Source organism: Macaca thibetana, chromosome X, assembly GCF_024542745.1.
Source record: "Macaca thibetana thibetana isolate TM-01 chromosome X, ASM2454274v1, whole genome shotgun sequence".
NCBI lineage: Eukaryota > Metazoa > Chordata > Mammalia > Primates > Cercopithecidae > Macaca > Macaca thibetana.
In genome coordinates, this window is record NC_065598.1 from 60,331,236 (window position 1) to 60,346,243 (window position 15,008).

Here is a 15,008-nt window from a genome sequence, read left to right on the forward strand (position 1 = left end):
TGTGTCTCTGCCAGGCTTTGGTATCAGGATGATGTTGGCCTCATAAAATGAGTTAGGGAGGATTCCCTCTTTTTCTATTGATTGGAATAGTTTCAGAAGGAATGGTACCAACTCCTCTTTGTACCTCTGGTAGAATTCAGCTGTGAATCCATCTGGTCCTGGACTTTTTTTGGTTGGTAGGCTATTAATTGTTGCCTCAATTTCAGAGCCTGCTATTGGTCTATTCAGGGATTCAACTTCTTCCTGGTTTAGTCTTGGAAGAGTGTAAGTGTCCAGGAAATTATCCATTTCTTCTAGATTTTCCAGTTTATTTGCGTAGAGGTGTTTATAGTATTCTCTGATGGTAGTTTGTATTTCTGTGGGGTCGGTGGTGATATCCCCTTGATCATTTTTAATTGCGTCGATTTGATTCTTCTCTCTTTTCTTCTTTATTAGTCTGGCTAGTGGTCTGTCAATTTTGTTGATCTTTTCAAAAAACCAACTCCTGGATTCATTGATTTTTTGGAGGGTTTTTTTGTGTTTCTATCTCCTTCAGTTCTGCTCTGATCTTAGTTATTTCTTGCCTTCTGCTAGCTTTCGAATGTGTTTGCTCTTGCTTCTCTAGTTCTTTTAATTGCGATGTTAGAGTGTCAATTTTACATCTTTCCTGCTTTCTCTTGTGGGCATTTAGTGCTATAAATTTCCCTCTACACACTGCTTTAAATGTGTCCCAGAGATTCTGGTATGTTGTATCTTTGTTCTCATTGGTTTCAAAGAACATCTTTATTTCTGCCTTCATTTTGTTATGTACCCAGTAGTCATTCAGGAGCAGGTTGTTCAGTTTCCATGTAGTTGAGCGGTTTTGATTGAGTTTCTTAGTCCTGAGTTCTAGTTTGATTGCACTGTGGTCTGAGAGACAGTTTGTTATAATTTCTGTTCTTGTACATTTGCTGAGGAGTGCTTTACTTCCAATTACGTGGTCAATTTTGGAGTAAGTATGATGTGGTGCTGAGAAGAATGTATATTCTGTTGATTTGGGGTGGAGAGTTCTATAGATGTCTATTAGGTCTGCTTGCTGCAGAGATGAGTTCAATTCCTGGATATCCTTGTTAACTTTCTGTCTCGTTGATCTGTCTAATGTTGACAGTGGAGTGTTGAAGTCTCCCATTATTATTGTATGGGAGTCTAAGTCTCTTTGTAAGTCTCTAAGGACTTGCTTTATGAATCTTGGTGCTCCTGTATTGGGTGCATATATATTTAGGATAGTTAGCTCTTCCTGTTGAATTGATCCCTTTACCATTATGTAATGGCCTTCTTTGTCTCTTTTGATCTTTGATGGTTTAAAGTCTGTTTTATCAGAGACTAGGATTGCAACCCCTGCTTTTTTTTGTTCTCCATTTGCTTGGTAAATCTTCCTCCATCCCTTTATTTTGAGCCTATGTATGTCTCTGCGTGTGAGATGGGTCTCCTGAATACAGCAGACTGATGGGTCTTGACTCTTTATCCAGTTTGCCAGTCTGTGTCTTTTAATTGGAGCATTTAGTCCATTTACATTTAAGGTTAATATTGTTATGTGTGAACTTGATCCTGCCATTATGATATTAACTGGTTATTTTGCTCATTAGTTGATGCAGTTTCTTCCTAGCCTCAATGTTCTTTACATTTTGGCATGTTTTTGCAATGGCTGGTACCGGTTGTTCCTTTCCATGTTTAGTGCTTCCTTCAGGATCTCTTGTAAGGCAGGCCTAGTGGTGACAAAATCTCTAAGCATTTGCTTATCTGTAAAGGATTTTTATTTCTCCTTCACTGATGAAACTTAGTTTGGCTGGATATGAAATTCTGGTTGAAAATTCTTTTCTTTAAGAATGTTGAATATTGGCCCCCACTCTCTTCTGGCTTGTAGAGTTTCTGCTGAGAGATCTGCTGTTAGTCTGATGGGCTTCCCTTTGTGGGTAACCCGACCTTTCTCTCTGGCTGCCCTTAAGATTTTTTCCTTCATTTCAACTTTGGTGAATCTGGCAATTATGTGTCTTGGAGTTGCTCTTCTCGAGGAGTATCTTTGTGGCGTTCTCTGTATTTCCTGGATTTGAATGTTGGCCTGCCCTACTAGGTTGGGGAAGTTCTCCTGGATGATATCCTGAAGAGTGTTTTCCAACTTGGTTCCATTTTCCCCCTCACTTTCAGGCACCCCAATCAGACGTAGATTTGGTCTTTTTACATAATCCCATACTTCTTGCAGGCTTTGTTCGTTTCTTTTTCTTCTTTTTTCTTTTGGTTTCTCTTCTCGCTTCATTTCATTCATTTGATCCTCAATCGCTGATACTCTTTCTTCCAGTTGATCGAGTCGGTTACTGAAGCTTGTGCATTTGTCACGTATTTCTCGTGTCATGGTTTTCATCTCTTTCATTTCGTTTAGGACCTTCTCTGCATTAATTACTCTAGCCATCAATTCTTCCACTTTTTTTTCAAGATTTTTAGTTTCTTTGCGCTGGGTACGTAATTCCTCCTTTAGCTCTGAGAAATTTGATGGACTGAAGCCTTCTTCTCTCATCTCGTCAAAGTCATTCTCCGTCCAGCTTTGATCCGTTGCTGGCGATGAGCTGCGCTCCTTTGCCGGGGGAGATGCGCTCTTATTTTTTGAATTTCCAGCTTTTCTGCCCTGCTTTTTCCCCATCTTTGTGGTTTTATCTGCCTCTGGTCTTTGATGATGGTGATGTACTGATGGGGTTTTGGTGTAGGTGTCCTTCCTGTTTGATAGTTTTCCTTCTAACAGTCAGGACCCTCAGCTGTAGGTCTGTTGGAGATTGCTTGAGGTCCACTCCAGACCCTGTTTGCCTGGGTATCAGCAGCAGAGGCTGCAGAAGATAGAATATTTCTGAACAGCGAGTGTACCTGTCTGATTCTTGCTTTGGAAGCTTCCTCTCAGGGGTGTACTCTTCCCTGTGAGGTGTGGGGTGTCAGACTGCCCCTAGTGGGGGATGTCTCCCAGTTAGGCTACTCAGGGGTCAGGGACCCGCTTGAGCAGGGAGTCTGTCCCTTCTCAGATCTCAACCTCCGTGTTGGGAGATCCACTGCTCTCTTCAAAGCTGTCAGACAGAGTCGTTTGCGTCTGTGCAGAGGTGTCTGTGTGTCTTAGTTTACTGTGCCCTGTCCCCAGAGGTGGAGTCTACAGAGACCGGCAGGTTTCCTTGAGCTGCTGTGAGCTCCACCCAGTTCGAGCTTCCCAGCAGCTTTGTTTACCTACTTAAGCCTCAGCAATGGCGGGCGCCCCTCCCCCAGCCTCGCTGCTGCCTTGCCGGTAGATCACAGACTGCTGAGCTAGCAACGAGGGAGGCTCCGTGGGTGTGGGACCCTCCCGGCCAGGTGTGGGATATGATCTCCTGGTGTGCCTGTTTCCTAAAGCGCAGTATTGGGGTGGGAGTTACCCGATTTTCCAGGTGTTGTGTGTCTCAGTTCCCCTGGCTAGGAAAAGGGACTCCCTTCCCCCTTGCGCTTCCCAGGTGAGGCAATGCCTCGCCCTGCTTCAGCTCTCGCTGGTCGGGCTGCAGCAGCTGACCAGCTCCGATCGTCCGGCACTCCCCAGTGAGATGAACCCAGTACCTCAGTTGAAAATGCAGAAATCACCGGTCTTCTGTGTCGCTGGCGCTGGGAGTTGGAGACTGGAGCTGCTCCTATTCGGCCATCTTGCTTGTTCGTTTCTTTTTCTTCTTTTTTCTTTTGGTTTCTCTTCTCGCTTCATTTCATTCATTTGATCCTCAATCGCTGATACTCTTTCTTCCAGTTGATCGAGTCGGTTACTGAAGCTTGTGCATTTGTCACGTATTTCTCGTGTCATGGTTTTCATCTCTTTCATTTCGTTTAGGACCTTCTCTGCATTAATTACTCTAGCCATCAATTCTTCCACTTTTTTTTCAAGATTTTTAGTTTCTTTGCGCTGGGTACGTAATTCCTCCTTTAGCTCTGAGAAATTTGATGGACTGAAGCCTTCTTCTCTCATCTCGTCAAAGTCATTCTCCGTCCAGCTTTGATCCGTTGCTGACGATGAGCTGCGCTCCTTTGCCGGGGGAGATGCGCTCTTATTTTTTGAATTTCCAGCTTTTCTGCCCTGCTTTTTCCCCATCTTTGTGGTTTTATCTGCCTCTGGTCTTTGATGATGGTGATGTACTGATGGGGTTTTGATGTAGGTGTCCTTCCTGTTTGATAGTTTTCCTTCTAACAGTCAGGACCCTCAGCTGTAGGTCTGTTGGAGATTGCTTGAGGTCCACTCCAGACCCTGTTTGCCTGGGTATCAGCAGCAGAGGCTGCAGAAGATAGAATATTTCTGAACAGCGAGTGTACCTGTCTGATTCTTGCTTTGGAAGCTTCCTCTCAGGGGTGTACTCCTCCCTGTGAGGTGTGGGGTGTCAGACTGCCCCTAGTGGGGGATGTCTCCCAGTTAGGCTACTCAGGGGTCAGGGACCCGCTTGAGCAGGGAGTCTGTCCCTTCTCAGATCTCAACCTCCGTGTTGGGAGATCCACTGCTCTCTTCAAAGCTGTCAGACAGAGTCGTTTGCGTCTGTGCAGAGGTGTCTGTGTGTCTTAGTTTACTGTGCCCTGTCCCCAGAGGTGGAGTCTACAGAGACCGGCAGGTTTCCTTGAGCTGCTGTGAGCTCCACCCAGTTCGAGCTTCCCAGCAGCTTTGTTTACCTACTTAAGCCTCAGCAATGGCGGGCGCCCCTCCCCCAGCCTCGCTGCTGCCTTGCCGGTAGATCACAGACTGCTGAGCTAGCAACGAGGGAGGCTCCGTGGGTGTGGGGACCCTCCCGGCCAGGTGTGGGATATGATCTCCTGGTGTGCCTGTTTCCTAAAGCGCAGTATTGGGGTGGGAGTTACCCGATTTTCCAGGTGTTGTGTGTCTCAGTTCCCCTGGCTAGGAAAAGGGACTCCCTTCCCCCTTGCGCTTCCCAGGTGAGGCAATGCCTCGCCCTGCTTCAGCTCTCGCTGGTCGGGCTGCAGCAGCTGACCAGCTCCGATCGTCCGGCACTCCCCAGTGAGATGAACCCAGTACCTCAGTTGAAAATGCAGAAATCACCGGTCTTCTGTGTCGCTGGCGCTGGGAGTTGGAGACTGGAGCTGCTCCTATTCGGCCATCTTGCTCCGCCCCCCCCTCCCAACTTGTGATTTTCAAGATAACAGACATCTTTTCACAGAAAGCAGTGTTGAGATTCACTCACTCAATAAATACTCTGAGCATTGGGCTAAGGAAGGCTGTGCCCTCTAAAAACTATCAATCTAGTAAAAAAAAAAAAAAAAAAAAAAAGTTTCTTTTCCTCATAAACTTGTTGCCATATATGGAGTAATTAATGCAATACCTGAGGTGCAGTGCACAAGAAGGGGAGCTAGCTGGTAAGGGACTCAGGGAATGCTTCACAGAAGTGGCATATATTTTGGCCTTAATGATTGAGAAAGGGTTCTCTAGATGGAGAACCTGAAGAGCTTCAAGAAAGAGAACAATGTGCGAAAGTTCAAGAAAACTTGTGCTTAGGGATATAGCAACAAGATTGGTGTGACTGGGGTAAGCCTAAGGAGAGGAAATGGTGGAAAATAAAGAGGTAGATCTGAAAGGGCTTCCCTTGGTCATGCCAAAGTGAATGGACATTACCTGCTGGCCAAGAGCCCAGTAAGTTATCTATGGTTTAAAAGTAGGAAAGCAAAAGTCAAAGAGTGTCATAGATTAAATCTGAGAATGAACTTGGGTGGTAGCAGCAGCAAGGATAGAGATTAAAAGACAATACCAATCCATGATTACTAATGCATATGCCCAGAGAAACAAGGCAGACAACATAAATGAGTGAAATGGGCTAGATGCAATACTACAGGGAGTGCTGGGGACTGTGACAATTGAGATATAAACTTTGCCAACAGGGAGTTGATACTCAGTTCTAGTCAATAAATACCCTGCAGGAATAGGGGAAATCAGATTTTTATGCAAAACCTCCCAATCACATTTAATGACTTCTGTTCTAAGTGTAAACTCAAAATGACTAATGGAGATGGTAAGAAAGGGGGAGAAGTCTACTTTGGGGAACTGGGAGGAATGGTGGTGCCACTCAACTAGACAAGGAATAGAAGAGGAGGAGCTGCTCTACCTCAGAGGTGGGAATACAGAGTAGGAGAGAATAATGAGTTCTTTCTTGGACATAATGAATTATAGGATCTGTAGGAAGCCAGATGGTGAGGGCAGCTAGGATTTTGGAAATATCCTGGATCTGAAGAAAGCAAGTTGAGATTAGAGGTTTAGGAGACACTGATATACATAGAAAGCACATATGAAAAGGATGATCATTTTGGCTCTTTCTCAAGAGAGAAAATCCCAGATCACAGTTCTTGGACCCTTCATTGAATAATAGGCCTAGGGACTTCTCTGGATACATATGACTGTGTTGAAGGTGGGGAATTGGACAAAGCTAGGAGTGCTCAGGGAAAAAGGAAGGAAGGAAGGGAGGGAAAAATAGAAGGCTCACCTTCAGTGGAGCCACCAAAACCAATTTCCCATTAGCTACCTGTTTCAAATCATTTAGGGAACCTTTTAAAATATGGATTCCCAGCTCCTCCGTATACCTACTGAATCTGAATGTTTCTCCTCACCACTACCCTGATCAGTCTTAGTCCTCACCACCTCCTTACTCTGTTATTCAAGAAGCCATAGTCCTTAAGGCTCATGTGGGCTTCAGAAACCACCTCATTCAAGTCCTTTAATAACTCAGATGGGGAGCTGAAGCCCAGGAAGGAGACAAGACTTCTAAAAGTAAGTCATAAAGCTAGGACCATATTCTGTAATCTGAATTGCTCAACCTCTTTTCTGGTGTATATGTCTGTGAGAGAGATCATTCATGATCTGTCTTTCAACATAAGGCTGATTTCCTGCCCTTGGTGAGTGACTTGAAGCAATTTCATCTTCCCAACTGAACCAGGGACTCACCATGAATGTTGCCTCCTGAGTAGCATCTGGTGCCTGACTATCCCCAAAGCAGCAGGAACATATATGTATAAAATTAGGCACTGATGCAGATACATAGACAGGTCTTGAGAGAAAATCAATACCCAAAAATGCACAGCAATGAAACACCAAAGAATCCGTAATAGGAAGCCTTACCCCCCATTAAGGAACAGATTGACAACCCTTTTCATACCTGTCAAAGTCTTAGAGTCTGATGCCCAGCTGCTTGGCCACAGGAAAAGGCTTTCAGAAGTCTTTCCACCTCAGAACGGATGCAAATCAGACAATTTTCAAACCCATTCATTCATTTACTATCTTTCTGGATATCCAGTGTTTGGTTTTGAAAATACCATCCTCTAAATAAAAACCTGGCCGAAAGCCAGGGCCTAAGGAGTGCAAGGGGATAAGAGCAAGCCACAGCTATCCACAGAAAAGGTCTGCCTGCTTAAGGGTCTCCCCAGTGCTCCCAAGAACATGGAAATACCACTAGCTTTGTGGGGAAATAGGCCCCAAAATAACTGTCTTGTAGGAGAGTCATAGAAGTAAGCACAAGTGCTGGAGAAATACAAAGGAAGCAGCCACAATAGCTAAGAGATGGCCAGGGGATGCATTCCAGAAATGTTATCTCAGCCAAGTACTGTTAGTCAGATGCAGGAGAAAAGGTCGGCAATCCACGTGAATGGAGTAACACAGAGGTGAGGGAGTCATAGGGCCCTAAAAGAACTGTAATGTCAGTCTACAGAGGAGGTTATGAATGAGAAAGCCAAAAGAGATGGAGCTGGAGAGGCTGATAGCAGTCAGCTCAGGAACGTTGCAGTAAACCAATCAAAGAATAGGGACTACACATGGAAGGAAATTGATAGCTATGGAATTGGTTCTAAGGGAGATCAATATGGCTGGCATTCACTGTAGTGACAGAATTGAGAATAAATTAGAGCGGCAAAATTGGAGGTTGAGTGACCACTTTGAAGATTGAGGCAATAATCTAGGCAAAAGCTAGTAAGAACCTAGAAGAAGTTCCCTCATGCTGCCCCTTTGCAGGCGTATCCTCCCCACCTCTAGTCCTTGGCAACCACCATTGATCTGTTCTTCATCACTATAGTTTTATCTTTTCAAGAATGCCATATAAATGGAACCATACAGTATGTAACCTCCTAAGGCTAGCTTATTTCACTGAGCATAATATCTCTGAGATTCATTCATATTGTTGTGTGAATCAGTAGTGTATCCTGTTTATTGCTGAATAATATATATTCCATTGTATGCATATACTATATTTATCTATTCATCCATTGAAGGACATTTAGTTTGTTTCCACTTTTTGCCTATTATAAATACTGCTGCTATGAACATTTATGTACAAGTTTTTGTGTAGGCATATGTTTCCATTTCTCTTGCCTATCCATATACCCAAGATTAGAATGGTTGGATCATATGGTAACTCTGTGTTTAACCTTGTCAGTAACTTCAAACTGTTCTTCAAAGTGGCTGCAATCAACGATCTGTGCAGCAAAACACCATGCACACTTTCACCTATGTAACCTGTACATCCTGCACATTTTATTTTATTTTATTTTATTCTTCAACTTAAAATAAAAGTTGAAGAAAAAAATAAAATAAAATAAAATCCCGCCATCAATGTATGAAGATTCCCGGTGTTCCATATCCTCATCAGCATTTTGTGTTGTCAGGGTTTTGTTTTGTTTTTAGACATTCTAGTGAATGTGTCATAGTGTCGCATTGTCGTCTAAATTTGCATTTTTTGCATTTTCCTAATAGCTAATGATGTTGAACTTCTGTTCATATGTTTATTTAACATCTGTATATTCTTTTTACTGAAATGTCTGTGCATGTCTTTTGCCCGTTTTCTAATTGGATTGTTTGTTTGTTTTTGCTGAATTTTGAACATTCTCTATTTTAGACACTAGTTCTTTGTCAGATATGTGGCTTGCAAATATTTCCTCTCATTATATAGCTTATCTTTTCATTCTCTTCACAGGATCTTTTGAAGAGTAGAAGTTTTGATCTTGACAAAGTCCAATTTATTTTTTAATGAATTATGCTTTTGATGTCTTGTCTAAGAACTCTTCACAGAGCACTAGGTCCCAAAGATTTTTCTCCTGAGTTTTCTTCTCAAACTTTTAAAGTTTTATATTTTATATTTAAATATGTGATCTCTTTTGTGTTAATTTTTGTATAAGATAGGGGGTTTATATCAAGTTTCCTTTTAAACATTTTTTTCTTCTTATGGATGTAAACAATTGCTCTATCACCATTTGTTTTAAAAGGTTATCTTTCCTTCATTGAATTGTTCTTATAATTTTGTCAAAAATCAGTTGGCCATAATTTGTGAATCTCTGTATTCTCTATTCTGGTCCACATTCTATGTGTTTATCCAGTCACCAACACCATCTTATTTTGATTACTATAGCTTTACAGTAAGTCTTAGAGTCAAGTAGCGTAAGGTCTCCAACTTTTTCTTTTATCAAGATTGGATGATTCTAGTTTCTCTGTCCTTTTATTTGAATTTTAGAATATGCTTGTCTATATATATAAAAATCTTACTAGGATATTGATCAGAATTGTGTCATAGCTATAGATCAATTTTAGGGAAATGAATCTTAGTGATATTGAATCTTCCAACCCATGAACACATTATGTTTCTCTTTATTTAGATCTTTGATTTATTTCATCAGTACTTTGTAGTTTTGAGCAACAGGTACTGCAAATGTTTTGTTAGATTTATACTTTATATTTTCTGAGCTATTCTAAATTTTATTTACTTTAAAATCTTCTTCTCTCATTGTGTGCTCCTAGTATATAGATATATAATTTGTTTTGTAAATTGACCTAATAACCTGTGGCTGCATTCAATTTGCTTCTTAGTCCTGGGCATTTCTTTGTAGATTCCTAGGGATTTCCTATATACAAATTCATATTGTCTGTAAATAGAGACTGTTTCAGTTCTTTCTTTTCAGACTTTATGCTCTTCATTTTTTTGCCCTGTTGCACTGGGTAGGACTTCTACAACAATATTGAATAGGAGTGGTGATAATGGAGATCATTGACTTGTTATGAAATTTAAGGAGGACGCATTTAGTTTTTCATCATTAAATATGATATCAACTATAGGCATTTTGTAGATGTCCTTTGTCAGGTTTAGATAGTTCTCTTCTATTCTTAGTTTACTGAGTTGTTTTTTTTTTTTTTTTTTTTTTTTACTTTAAGTTCTAGGGTACATGTGCATAACGTGCAGGTTTGTTACATATGTATACTTGTGCCATGTTGGTGTGCTGCACCCATCAACTAGTCAGCACCCATCAACTTGTCATTTACGTCAGCTATAACTCCCAATGCAATTCCTTCCCCCTCCCCCATCCCCATGATAGGCCCTGGTGTGTGATGTTCCCCTTCCCGAGTCCAAGTGATCTCATTGTTCAGTTCCCACCTATGAGTGAGAACATGCGGTGTTTGGTTTTCTGTTTTGGGATAGTTCGCTAAGAATGATGGTTTCCAGCTGCATCCATGTCCCTACAAAGGACACAAACTCATCCTTTTTTATGGCTGCATAGTATTCCATGGTGTATATGTGCCACATTTTCTTAATCCAGTCTGTCACTGATGGACATTTGGGTGGATTCCAAGTCTTTGCTATTGTGAATAGTGCCACAATAAACATATGTGTGCATGTGTCTTTATAGTAGCATGATTTATAATCCTTTTGATACATACCCAGTAATGGGATGGCTGGGTCATATGGTACATCTAGTTCTAGATCTTTGAGGAATCGCCATACTGTTTTCCATAATGGTTGAACTAGTTTACAATCCCACCAACAGTGTAAAAGTGTTCCTATTTCTCCACATCCTCTCCAGCACCTCTTGTTTCCTGACTTTTTAATGAACGCCATTCTAACTGGTGTGAGATGGTATCCCATTGTGGTTTTCATTTGCATTTCTCTGATGGCCAGTGATGATGAGCATTTTTTCATGTGTCTGTTGGCTGTATGAATGTCTTCTTTTGAGAAATGTCTGTTCATATTCTTTGCCCACTTTTTGATGGGGTTGTTTGTTTTTTTCTTGTAAATTTGTTTGAGTTCTTTGTAGGTTCTGGATATTAGCCCTTTGTCAGATGAGTAGATTGCAAAAATGTTCTCCCATTCTGTAGGTTGCCTGTTCACTCTGATGGTAGTTTCTTTTGCTGTGCAGAAGCTCTTTAGTTTAAGGAGATCTCATTTGTGAATTTTGGCTTTTGTTGCTGTTGCTTTTGGTGTTTTAGACATGAAGTCTTTGCCCATGCCTATGTCCTGATTGGTACTACCTAGGTTTTCCTCGAGGATTTTTATGGTATTAGGTCTAACATTTAAGTCTCTAATCCATCTTGAATTAATTTTCATATAAGGAGTAAGGAAAGGATCCAGTTTCAGCTTTCTACTTATGGCTAGCCAATTTTCCCAGCACCATTTATTAAATAGGGAATCCTTTCCCCATTTCTTGTTTCTCTCAGGTTTGTCAAAGATCAGATGGCTGTAGATGTGTGGTATTATTTCTGAGGACTCTGTTCTGTTCCATTGGTCTATATCTCTGTTTTGGTACCAGTACCATGCTGTTTTGGTTACTGTAGCCTTGTAGTATAGTTTGAAGTCAGGTAGCATGATGCCTCCAGCTTTGTTCTTTTGACTTAGGATTGTCTTGGAGATGCGGGCTCTTATTGGTTCCATATGAACTTTAAAGCAGTTTTTTTTTTGTTCCAATTCTGTGAAGAAATTCATTGGTAGCTTGATGGGGATGGCATTGAATCTATAAATAACTTTGGGCAGCATGGCCATTTTCACGATATTGATTCTTCCTATCCATGAGCATGGTATGTTCTTCCATTTGTTTGTGTCCTCTTTTATTTCACTGAGCAGTGGTTTGTAGTTCTCCTTGAAGAGGTCCTTTACATCCCTTGTAAGTTGGATTCCTAGATATTTTATTCTCTTTGAAGCAATTGTGAATGGAAGTTCATTCCTGATTTGGCTCTCTGTTTGTTACTGGTGTATACGAATGCTTGTGATTTTTGCACATTAATTTTGTATCCTGAGACTTTGCTGAAGTTGCTTATCAGCTTAAGGAGATTTTGGGCTGAGACAATGCGATTTTCTAAATATGCAATCATGTCATCTGCAAAGAGGGACAATTTGACTTCTTCTTTTCCTAACTGAATACCCTTGATTTCTTTCTCTTGCCTGATTGCCCTAGCCAGAACTTCCAACACTATGTTGAATAGGAGTGGTGAGAGAGGGCATCCTGTCTTGTGCCAGTTTTCAAAGGGAATTTTTCCAGTTTTTGCCCATTCAGTATGATATTGGCTGTGGGTTTGTCATAAATAGCTCTTATTTTTTTGAGGTACGTTCCATCAATACCGAATTTTATAGAGCATTGTTAGCATGAAGGGCTGTTGAATTTTGTCAAAAGCCTTTTCTGCATCTATTGAGATAATCATGTGGTTCTTGTCTTTGCTTCTGTTTATATGATGGATTATGTTTGTTGATTTGCGAATGTTGAACCAGCCTTGCATCGCAGGGATGAAGCCCACTTGATAATGGTGGATAAGCTTTTTGTTGTGCTGCTGAATCTGGTTTGCCAGTATTTTATTGAGGATTTTTGCATCGATGTTCATCAGGGATATTGGTCCAAAATTCTCTTTTTTTGTTGTGTCTCTGCCAGGCTTTGGTATCAGGATGATGTTGGCCTCATAAAATGAGTTAGGGAGGATTCCCTCTTTTTTCTATTGATTGGAATAGTTTCAAAAGGAATGGTACCAGCTCCTGCTTGTACCTCTGGTAGAATTCAGCTGTGAATCCATCTGGTCCTGGACTTTTTTTCTTTAATAGGCTATTAATTACTGCCTCAACTTCAGAGCCTGCTATTGGTCTATTCAGGGATTCAACTTCTTCCTGGTTTAGTCTTGGAAGAGTGTAAGTGTCCAGGAAATTATCCATTTCTTCTAGATTTTCTAGTTTATTTGCGTAGAGGTGTTTATAGTATTCTCTGATGGTAGTTTCTATTTCTGTGGGGTCGGTGGTGATATCCCCTTTATCATTTTTTATTGCATCTATATGATTCTTCTCTCTTTTCTTGTTTATTAGTCTTGCTAGCGGTCTGTCAATTTTTGTTGATCTTTTCAAAAAACCAACTCCTGGATTCATTGATTTTTTGGAGGGTTTTTTGTGTCTCTATCTCCATAAGTTCTGCTCTGATCTTAGTTATTTCTTGCCTTCTGCTAGCTTTCGAATGTGTTTGCTCTTGCTTCTCTAGTTCTTTTAATTGTGATGTTAGGGTGTCAATTTTGATCTTTCCTGCTTTCTCTTGTGGGCATTTAGTGCTATAAATTTCCCTCTACACACTGCTTTAAATGTGTCCCAGAGATTCTGGTATGTTGTATCTTTGTTCTCATTGGTTTCAAAGAACATCTTTATTTCTGCCTTCATTTCGTTATGTACCCAGTAGTCATTCAGGAGCAGGTTGTTCAGTTTCCATGTAGTTGAGCGGTTTTTGATTGAGTTTCTTCGTCCTGAGTTCTAGTTTGATTGCACTGTGGTCTGAGAGACAGTTTGTTATAATTTCTGTTCTTGTACATTTGCTGAGGAGTGCTTTACTTCCAATTATGTGGTCAATTTTGGAATAAGTGCGATGTGGTGCTGAGAAGAATGTATATTCTGTTGATTTGGGGTGGAGAGTTCTAGAGATGTCTATTAGGTCTGCTTGCTGCAGAGATGAGTTCAATTCCTGGATATCCTTGTTAACTTTCTGTCTCGTTGATCTGTCTAATGTTGACAGTGGAGTGTTGAAGTCTCCCATTATTATTGTATGGGAGTCTAAGTCTCTTTGTAAGTCTCTAAGGACTTGCTTTATGAATCTGGGTGCTCCTGTATTGGGTGCATATATATTTAGGATAGTTAGCTCTTCCTGTTGAATTGATCCCTTTACCATTCTGGAATGGCTTTCTTTGTCTCTTTTGATCTTTGATGGTTTAAAGTCTGTTTTATCAGAGACTAGTATTGCAACCCTGCTTTTTTTTGTTCTCCATTTGCTTGGTAGGTCTTCCTCTATCCCTTTATTTTGAGGCTATGTATGTATCTGCATGTGAGATGGGTCTCCTGAATACAGCAGACTGATGGGTCTTGACTCTTTATCCGGTTTGCCAGTCTGTGTCTTTTAATTGGAGCATTTAGTCCATTTACATTTAAGGTTAATATTGTTATGTGTGAACTTGATCCTGCCATTATGGTATTAACTGGTTATTTTGCTCGTTAGTTGATGCAGTTTCTTCCTAGCCTCGATGGTGCTTACATTTTGGCATGTTTTTGCAATGTCTGATACCGGTTGTTCCTTTCCATGTTTAGTGCTTCCTTCAGGGTCTCTTGTAAGGCAGGCCTAGTGGTGACAAAATCTCTAAGCATTTGCTTATCTGTAAAGGATTTTATTTCTCCTTCACTTATCTTAGTTTGGCTGGATATGAAATTCTGGGTTTAAAATTCTTTTCTTTAAGAATGTTGAATATTGGCCCCCACTCTCTTCTGGCTTGGAGAGTTTCTGCTGAGAGATCTGCTGTTAGTCTGATGGGCTTCCCTTTGTGGGTAACCCGACCTTTCTCTCTGGCTGCCCTTAAGATTTTTTCCTTCATTTCGACTTTGGTGAATCTGGCAATTATGTGTCCTGGAGTTGCTCTTCTCGAGGAGTATCTTTGTAGCGTTGTCTGTATTTCCTGGATTTGAATGTTGGCCTGCCCTACTAGGTTGGGGAAGTTCTCCTGGATGATATCCTGAAGAGTGTTTTCCAATTTGGTTCCATTTTCCCCCTCACTTTCAGGCACCCCAATCAGACGTAGATTTGGTCTTTTTACATAATCCCATACTTCTTGCAGGCTTTGTTCATTTCTTTTTCTTCTTTTTTCTTTTGGTTTCTCTTCTCGCTTCATTTCGTTCATTTGATCCTCAATCGCTGATACTCTTTCTTCCAGTTGATTGAGTCAGTTACTGAAGCTTGTGCATTTGTCACGCATTTCT